The sequence below is a fragment of the Muntiacus reevesi genome, chromosome 2, assembly GCF_963930625.1.
Source record: "Muntiacus reevesi chromosome 2, mMunRee1.1, whole genome shotgun sequence".
In the NCBI taxonomy this organism is placed as follows: Eukaryota; Metazoa; Chordata; class Mammalia; order Artiodactyla; family Cervidae; genus Muntiacus; species Muntiacus reevesi.
In genome coordinates, this window is record NC_089250.1 from 261,214,713 (window position 1) to 261,221,939 (window position 7,227).

General features: G+C 42.6%; 1 non-coding gene across 1 annotated transcript; it reads left to right on the top strand.

Annotated features, from left to right (window-relative positions):
• Positions 1 to 4,939: 4,939 nt before the first annotated feature.
• TRNAW-CCA (transfer RNA tryptophan (anticodon CCA)) lies at positions 4,940 to 5,012 on the top strand. Its single transcript has one exon. It is a non-coding gene; the product is annotated as a tRNA-Trp (tRNA).
• The last annotated feature ends 2,215 nt before the right edge of the window (positions 5,013 to 7,227 follow it).

A 7,227-nucleotide genomic window follows, 5' to 3' on the forward strand; every position in this document is an offset into this window, starting at 1 on the left:
AGAGTACAGAAGTTCAGACAAATCAGAAAATTGCAGAACGGGAATTATGGGCTGTAAGAAGTTTTGAAGGAGATTCCAGAGGAGGTGAGCTCCAATTTTGGTTCTTCCTGATACAACATGTCCCATCTTCTCCTTCAGATATCAGCTGTTAATTGAATTAGGCTCCTCCTACCTAAAGTTTGAGAGGCATATGCTGAATTTGACCAGGACAAGAGTGAGCAAAAGTACATTGAAAAGTCCGTGCATAACAGAAAGATGAAGAGAGGAATAGACGGGACGGTCAGAGTGGGGAGATGGTCTCTATCGGAAGGTTGAGGATGGGGTATGGGTAGAAGGAGGGACTGAGATACATGAAAAAGGGCTTCCCTGCTGGTCCAGTGGTTAAGACTTTGCCTTCCAGTGTAGGGGGTTCAGGTTTGCTCCCTGGTCAGGGACCTAAGATCCACATGCTTTTCGGCCAAAAAACCAAAACATAAAACAGAAGCAACACTGTAACAAACTCAGCACAGACTTTAAAATGGTCCGCATTAAAAAAAAATCTTAAAAACAAGCGGGGGGGGGGGAGAAATAGTAATAAGGGAGAGTATAAAAGACAGAATAGAAACAGCTGGATATATGGAGCAGTGATAGCATATCAGTGGGAAGGGCCAGCATTGACTCAGACTTGGATGTTTACAGTGAAGACAGTACAGCTGAACCCACTCAAGGTGAAGGCAATGTCTTGAATGCGTGTGCAAGGCAGGCTGGGGAAGGAGGTCACTTGGAGGTGAGTGGTTAGAGGGACCAACTCATCACCCACCTGAATTCAACTCACTCTGGAGAATGGGGAGAGCCTGCGGTGTAGGGGGGTGGGGAACGTGGTATTTTGCATAGAGATGAGGAGGAGGGAGGACTTAGAACTCAGCTCCTGGTTCAGAGGGAAGAGGAAGAGAGAGGGAGAGATTTTACTCAACAAAGCCAGCAGGGAGGGAGACAGGGCTGTTTCAGGGTCCGGATAGATTTTATACTTGCGTGGCTCTCTCTGACAGCGCTTTTTAAACTCGAATGTACCTTTCAGTTCCCTGGGGACGTTTAAACTGCTGATTTTGATTTCATGGCTATGGTGATTCCGTTGGCTGAGACTCTGCCTTAATAGTAACAAGCTCCGAGGTTAACGCAGATGCTGCTGGTCCACAGGCCACAGCTAGGCTCTGTGGTACATTTTTATAGCGGTTACCACATTATCCCTGTATTTCTGTGACTTAAAAATGGTCCTTTCGTTTTTCAGACTCTGAGTTTCCTAAGGCCAGTGTTTTCTTTAAAGTTGAACCCAGAGGCCAAGCCACAATACGAGGTAGGTACTCTGCAGTCTTGCAAATGATTACGTTTAAAAATACGGTCATTTAAATTTGCACGTATGACGTATCAGAAAGTATACGTAGTCTTGTGTGTACAGAACTTTATGCAGTGTATTGTTACTGAACCAGACTTGGGTCTGCTTGCCCAGGGCACAGGGAAGCCAATCTTTTGCCACTGGATTGTGGTGAAGGAAAATACAGGGTTTATTGCAAGGCTCTGCAACATGAGGCCATGCAAGGAGCATGGACAGCGGGAAGCTTTTGTTAAGATGGGGGTGAGGGAGAGGGCTGCAGGCATCAGCTCGTGGACATTCTTCTGATTGGTTGTTGACAGGGTGGTATTTGAGGAGTTAACCTTGTCAACCTTCTCATTCCGACTGGTCCGAGGTCTACGTGCTTCTGGTCAGCATGTGGTTAACTACTTCCACCTGGTGGGGTTTTAGTGTCTGCAAAACAGCTCACACATACGGCTCCAGATATATCACCCATGGCCCTTTAGGAGGACCGAGAGGCCCTTCATTTCCTTTTATGGGTTAACTGTTTATTTTGTTGTCGGTTTTTGTTTCTGAATTTTCTCATTCTCTGATTAAATTTGCTCTTTGGAACTGAGGGAAGACTTAGGAGGCTAAAACTTTCCTGCGAACAAGAGGCAAGGGAAATGGAGGCAGGATCTGTCTCTGGGTGGCAGGGAGGGGAAGCCCTGCAGGTTCCTGCTCAGTTGCATAATTATTGCCTTGTTCCTGGTCCCACCTCACAGCACCCCATCTTCAGTTCTGGGTATCTCCCACCTACGGGAGAGGCAGTGGGTGGTGGCTAGCCTTCTCCAGGTAGGATCACCTGAAATGAATCTGCCACCTCTATCATTAAATCTCATTACCCACATCGGCTTAAAACGCACAACATGAGAGTTGCGAGTTAAGTTTTCATTCGGGGCAAAAGAGGATCATAGCCTGGGAGATAGCACCTCAGACAGCTCTGAGAAACTGCTCCAAAGAGGTAGGGGGGAAGGTCAGTATATGTGTGATTTTGATGAAAGGGAAGTATGAGTTGATCAAGCACGTATTTTTTCTAGAAGGTGTCTACTAGTCTCATGAAACTTTTGCTAGTCATGAGGAATAGTCGTCACCATGAAGGATTTTAGTGCTTTTCTGGATATGGGGAGACACAAGAATTGGGTTCATAAAGTCAGTTCCTGAAAATATCTAACTATTTGAAGGCCTATCCTGCCAGATTTCCCCGAGAACAGAGTGCCTCACTTCCTCCCTCCACCCTGGACTCCCTGCAGGGGCTGCTGAAGGTCAGTAGCAGCTGCAGCACAGGACATAATCCTTGGAGAGGTAGATGGCAAGCGCCGATTTGTAGCTGACACCTGTCATTTGACTGCTTTCTGCTAAATGTCATAATTGATGAATTTAATGAATTAGGAAATAGACAAAGAATATTGCTAAATTGATCCAGGAGCCATCAGGTGGCCTGGGGAAGGAAATAGTGCTGGAGAGGAGACAGAATGTGTTCTGAGGGAGGGAACGTGATGAGATGTGAAAAAGGCAGACCTCAGAATTTCGACTTCTAATTGGCATGTGAGGAGCTTGGAAGTTGCCAATCAATTCTAACAAAAAATAAGAAAGACGAACAGGTTGAAAAGCCAGCAACTCTTCCTGAATGCCTGTAAGAGAGGGGAGGACACAGGGCATACTGCCGCCCCCAAGACAGGAGAGAGAGACAGATATCAGTCGGTGACGTCATTGCTTGCTGGAACAGAGACGGGGAAAGCATTGTGGGGACCAGCGCTGGGGCAGGAAAACCTAAACTATAGCTGACAAATTGTTAGAGGATAAGTGTGAACAGTCTGGGAGTTAACTCTGAGGAGGACGAAGTTATAACGGGGCACCTATGATATTGTGGAATTTACCTGGAGGAGTTTGACCAGATTCCCACATTAAATGTGGAGGAAAAGGAAATCCTTTGCTTCCAGCTTGGGGAAGGGAAAAAAACCTTTTTTTTTTTTTTCATGTTGCATGGCTTTTGGGATTTCAGTTCTTCGACCAAGGATTGAACTCAGGCTATGGCAGTAATCACTAGGTCACCAAGGAATTCCCAGAACTATTTTGAAGTATGCTAGAGCGCTCTCTTAACAAGACCTGCCCTCAGGCAGCCGAGCTAACCAGAGCTGAAGCTGCTAGGGTATTATAAGAGTATCACTAACCTGGAGGAAGAAAATATCTAACTTCAGCTGGCTCAAGTCTCATGGGTGAAGGGAAATGCCCACTCTGGCCGTCTTGTGCAACCTAAGGGGTTGGAATCTGAGAAATATTTGTGAAGCTTATAGTCTAGAATCACAGACTTACAGACCTAATCTTAGGACTACAGAATACTTCTTCTCCCTTCCCCACCTAACTACTACATGACTAAGGCATCTTTGGATGCAATTTTAAATAGGACTTAAAAAAACTTTATCTTGTGATATTTACTAAAGAAATGCAATGGATTCCTGTATATTAATCCTACAGTCATTAATAACATTAATGTTATTTAATCTTGTATAACATTAATCCTGTATATGTATCATACAGTCTTGCTGAGTTCATCTATTAGTTATAGTAGTTTTTGGGTGTAGATTTATGCAGATGGTGACAGTCTTACCTCTCTCCTTCCAAACTGAATACCTTTTATGTCTTTTTCTTGTGTGATTTGCTGTGGCTAGGACTTCCAGTACTATGTTAAATAGAAGTGATGAGAGTGGCCATCCCTTGTCTTGTTCCTGAATTTATTGGACAGACTTTCAGCTTTTCATCGAGTGTCATGTTGACTTTAGGTTTGTAATAAATATTCAATAGCTTTCATTATGTTGAGATATGTTCCCTCTATGCCCACTTTCATAAATGGAGATTGAATTTTGTTACATGTTTTTGTTACTTTTTTTTTTTAGTCTATTGAGATGATCATGTGATTTTTTTTCCCCTTTAAAATCTGGTGTATTACATTGATTTGTGTATGCCAAACCATCCTTGTGACTCTGGGATCATGGTGTATAGTTCCTGTTGATCATGTGTATAGTGACTCTTGATCATGGTGTATAGTTCCTTTTTATGTATTGTTGACTTTGGTTTGCTCATACATTGCTGAACATTTTTGCATCTATGTCGTCAAAGATATTGCCCTGTGATGTCCTTTTTTGCTGTAGTGTTTTTGTCTGGCTTTTGCATCAAGGTAATCGTGGCTTGTAGAATGAATTTGGGGGTGTTCCCTCCTCTTCAACTTTTTTAAATAGCTTGAGAAGGATCGTTGTAAGTTTTTCTTTATATGTTTGGTAGAATTCCCCAGTGAAACTATCTAGTCTTGGACTTTTGCTTGCCGGGATTTTTTTAAAAAAATAGATTCTATTTCACTTGTAGTGATCTGTTCAAATTATCTGTGCCTTCTTTATTTCAGTCTTGGTGGATTGTAAGTATCTAGGAACTTGTCCATATCTTCTGTTGTCCAGTTGTTGGCATAGAACTTCACAGTATTCTCTTGTGACTGTTTGTATCTCTGTGGTATTAGCTGTTATTTCTCCTTTCATTTCCTGTTTATTTGTGTGTGTGCACATGCACAGTGGGGCTTCCCTGGTGGCTCAGCGGTTAAAGCGTCTGTCTCCAATGCAGGAGACCCGGGTTCGATCCCTGGGTCAGGAAGATCCCCTGGAGAAGGAAATGGCAACCCACTCCAGTATTCTTACCTGGAGAATCCCATGGACGGAGGAGCCTGGCAGGCTACAGTCCACAGGATTGCAAAGAGTCGGACATGACTGAGCGACTTCACTTTCACTTTCACATGCACCTGCGGGGTCCTCTCATTCTTGGTAAGCCTGGTTAAAGGTTTATCAGTTTTATTTATCTTTTCAGAAAAACTATCCCTTGGTTTCATTGACCTTTCTATTATTTCTATCTCTGTTTGTTTATTTATTTATTTTTTAATTTTTTCCAGTGGGTTTTGTCATACATTGATATAAATCAGCCATAGAGTTACATGTATTCTATCTCTGTTTAATTTACTCTGAGTTTTCCTTCCTTCCTTCTGCTGACTTGAGCTTTGTATTTTCTAACTATTTTAGGTAATAGGTTAGGTTAGATTTTTTTTTTTCTTGTGTCTTGAGGAAGGCCTATATCGCTCTGAACTTCCCTCTTAGGGTTGCTTTTGCTGCATCCCGTAGATCTTGAAAAATTGTGTTTTCATTTTCATTTGTCTCGATGTATTTTCTGATTTCCTTGTTAATCCATTGGTTTTGGGTTTTTTTTGTTGTTGTTTTTAAGCAGCATGGTATTTAGTCTCCATGTTCTTTTCCTGTTTTACTTTCTTATAGTTGATTTCTAGCTTCATATTGTTGTGGTCAGAAAAAATGCTTAAAGAAATTCATATCCTATTAAATTTGTTGCTTGAATTGATCTCTTACTGTATTGATCCCTATGTCATTAATAGTAGAGCCTTTGTCTTAAGGCCTGTTTTGTCTGAGTATGGCCACCCTTGTTTTCCTGTCATTTCCATTTGCATGGAATATCTCTTCCCTTTCTCTCACTTTCAGTCTGTGTGTGTCTTCTGCCCTAAAGTGGTGTCTTATAGGCAGCCTGTTGAGTCTTTGTTTTCTATCCAATCAGCTATCCTATTTCTTTTTTATAGGAGCAGGTAGCCTATTGACATTTAAATTATTGATCAGTATTTACATATTTCCATTTCATTCCCGGATCGCCAATTGTTTCTGTAGTTTTTCTTTGTTCATTTCTTCTTTCTGTTTTTCCCATTGTGGTTTGATGATTTTCTTCTGTAGTATGCTTGGATTCCTTTCTTTTTGTTTTTTGTCTTATCTGTTGTAGGTTTTTGATTTGTAGTTACCATGGAGTTTCATATATGTTGACCCATAATTATACCTCTCTGTGTTAGTCACCTAGTCATATCTCTGACTCGTTGCAACCCCATGAACTGTAACCCGCCAGGCTTCTCTGTCCATGGGATTCTCCAGGCGAGCATACTGGAGCAGGTTGCCATGCCCTCCTCCAGGGGATCTTCCCGACCCAGGGAAGATCCTGGTCTCCTGCAGTGCAGGCAGGTGGATTCTTTACTGTCTGAGCCACCAGGGAAACCTCATAGTTACACCTATCTGCTTTAAACAGATAATTATTAAATTTCAAACACATTCTAAAAGGTCTACATTTTTTCTCCTCTCCCTCACATTTTGTGTTTTTATGTAATATTTTATATCTTCATGCTTATCCTTTTGCTGTTTATTGTAGTCACCGTTGCTTTTGCAATTTTTTGTTTTTTCAGTCTACACACTGGCATACGTGATCTTCAATCCTTACTATATATTTGCCTTTCTTGTTGGAATTTTTTTTCCTGTTGATGCTTATTTCTCTCCATGTAGAGAAGACCCTTCAGCATTTTTAAAAGAATGGTTTAGTATTGCTGGATTCTTTTAGTTTTTGCTTGCCTTGAAAATTCTTTGTCTCTTTCTGTTCTAAGTGACAATCTTGCTGGCTGGCGTATCCTAGGTTGTAGGTTCTTCTCTTTCAGACTACCATGTCTCTTCTTTCTGGCCTGCAGAGCTCCTGCAGAGAAAGCCGATAGCCCTGTGGGGATTCTGTTGTATGTGACTCTCTGTTTCTCATGCTGCTGTGGGAATCCTCTTGATCTTTAACTTTGGCCAGTAGGTAATGGTTGTGGTTGTTCCAGGTCTAATGCAAGGTTCTGGTGTGGAGTGGGTAGAGCCCAGACATTTGCCCAGCGGGGAGTGGGGCTCGTGGCATGGTGGTCGCTGGGGTCCCAGTGGCTGTGCTGCGCCGGAGGCTTGGGCTGCATCTGTGGTGTTGTTGGAGTACCAGCAGCGGCCACTGCTGCCCCACGTGGACCGCCCCCA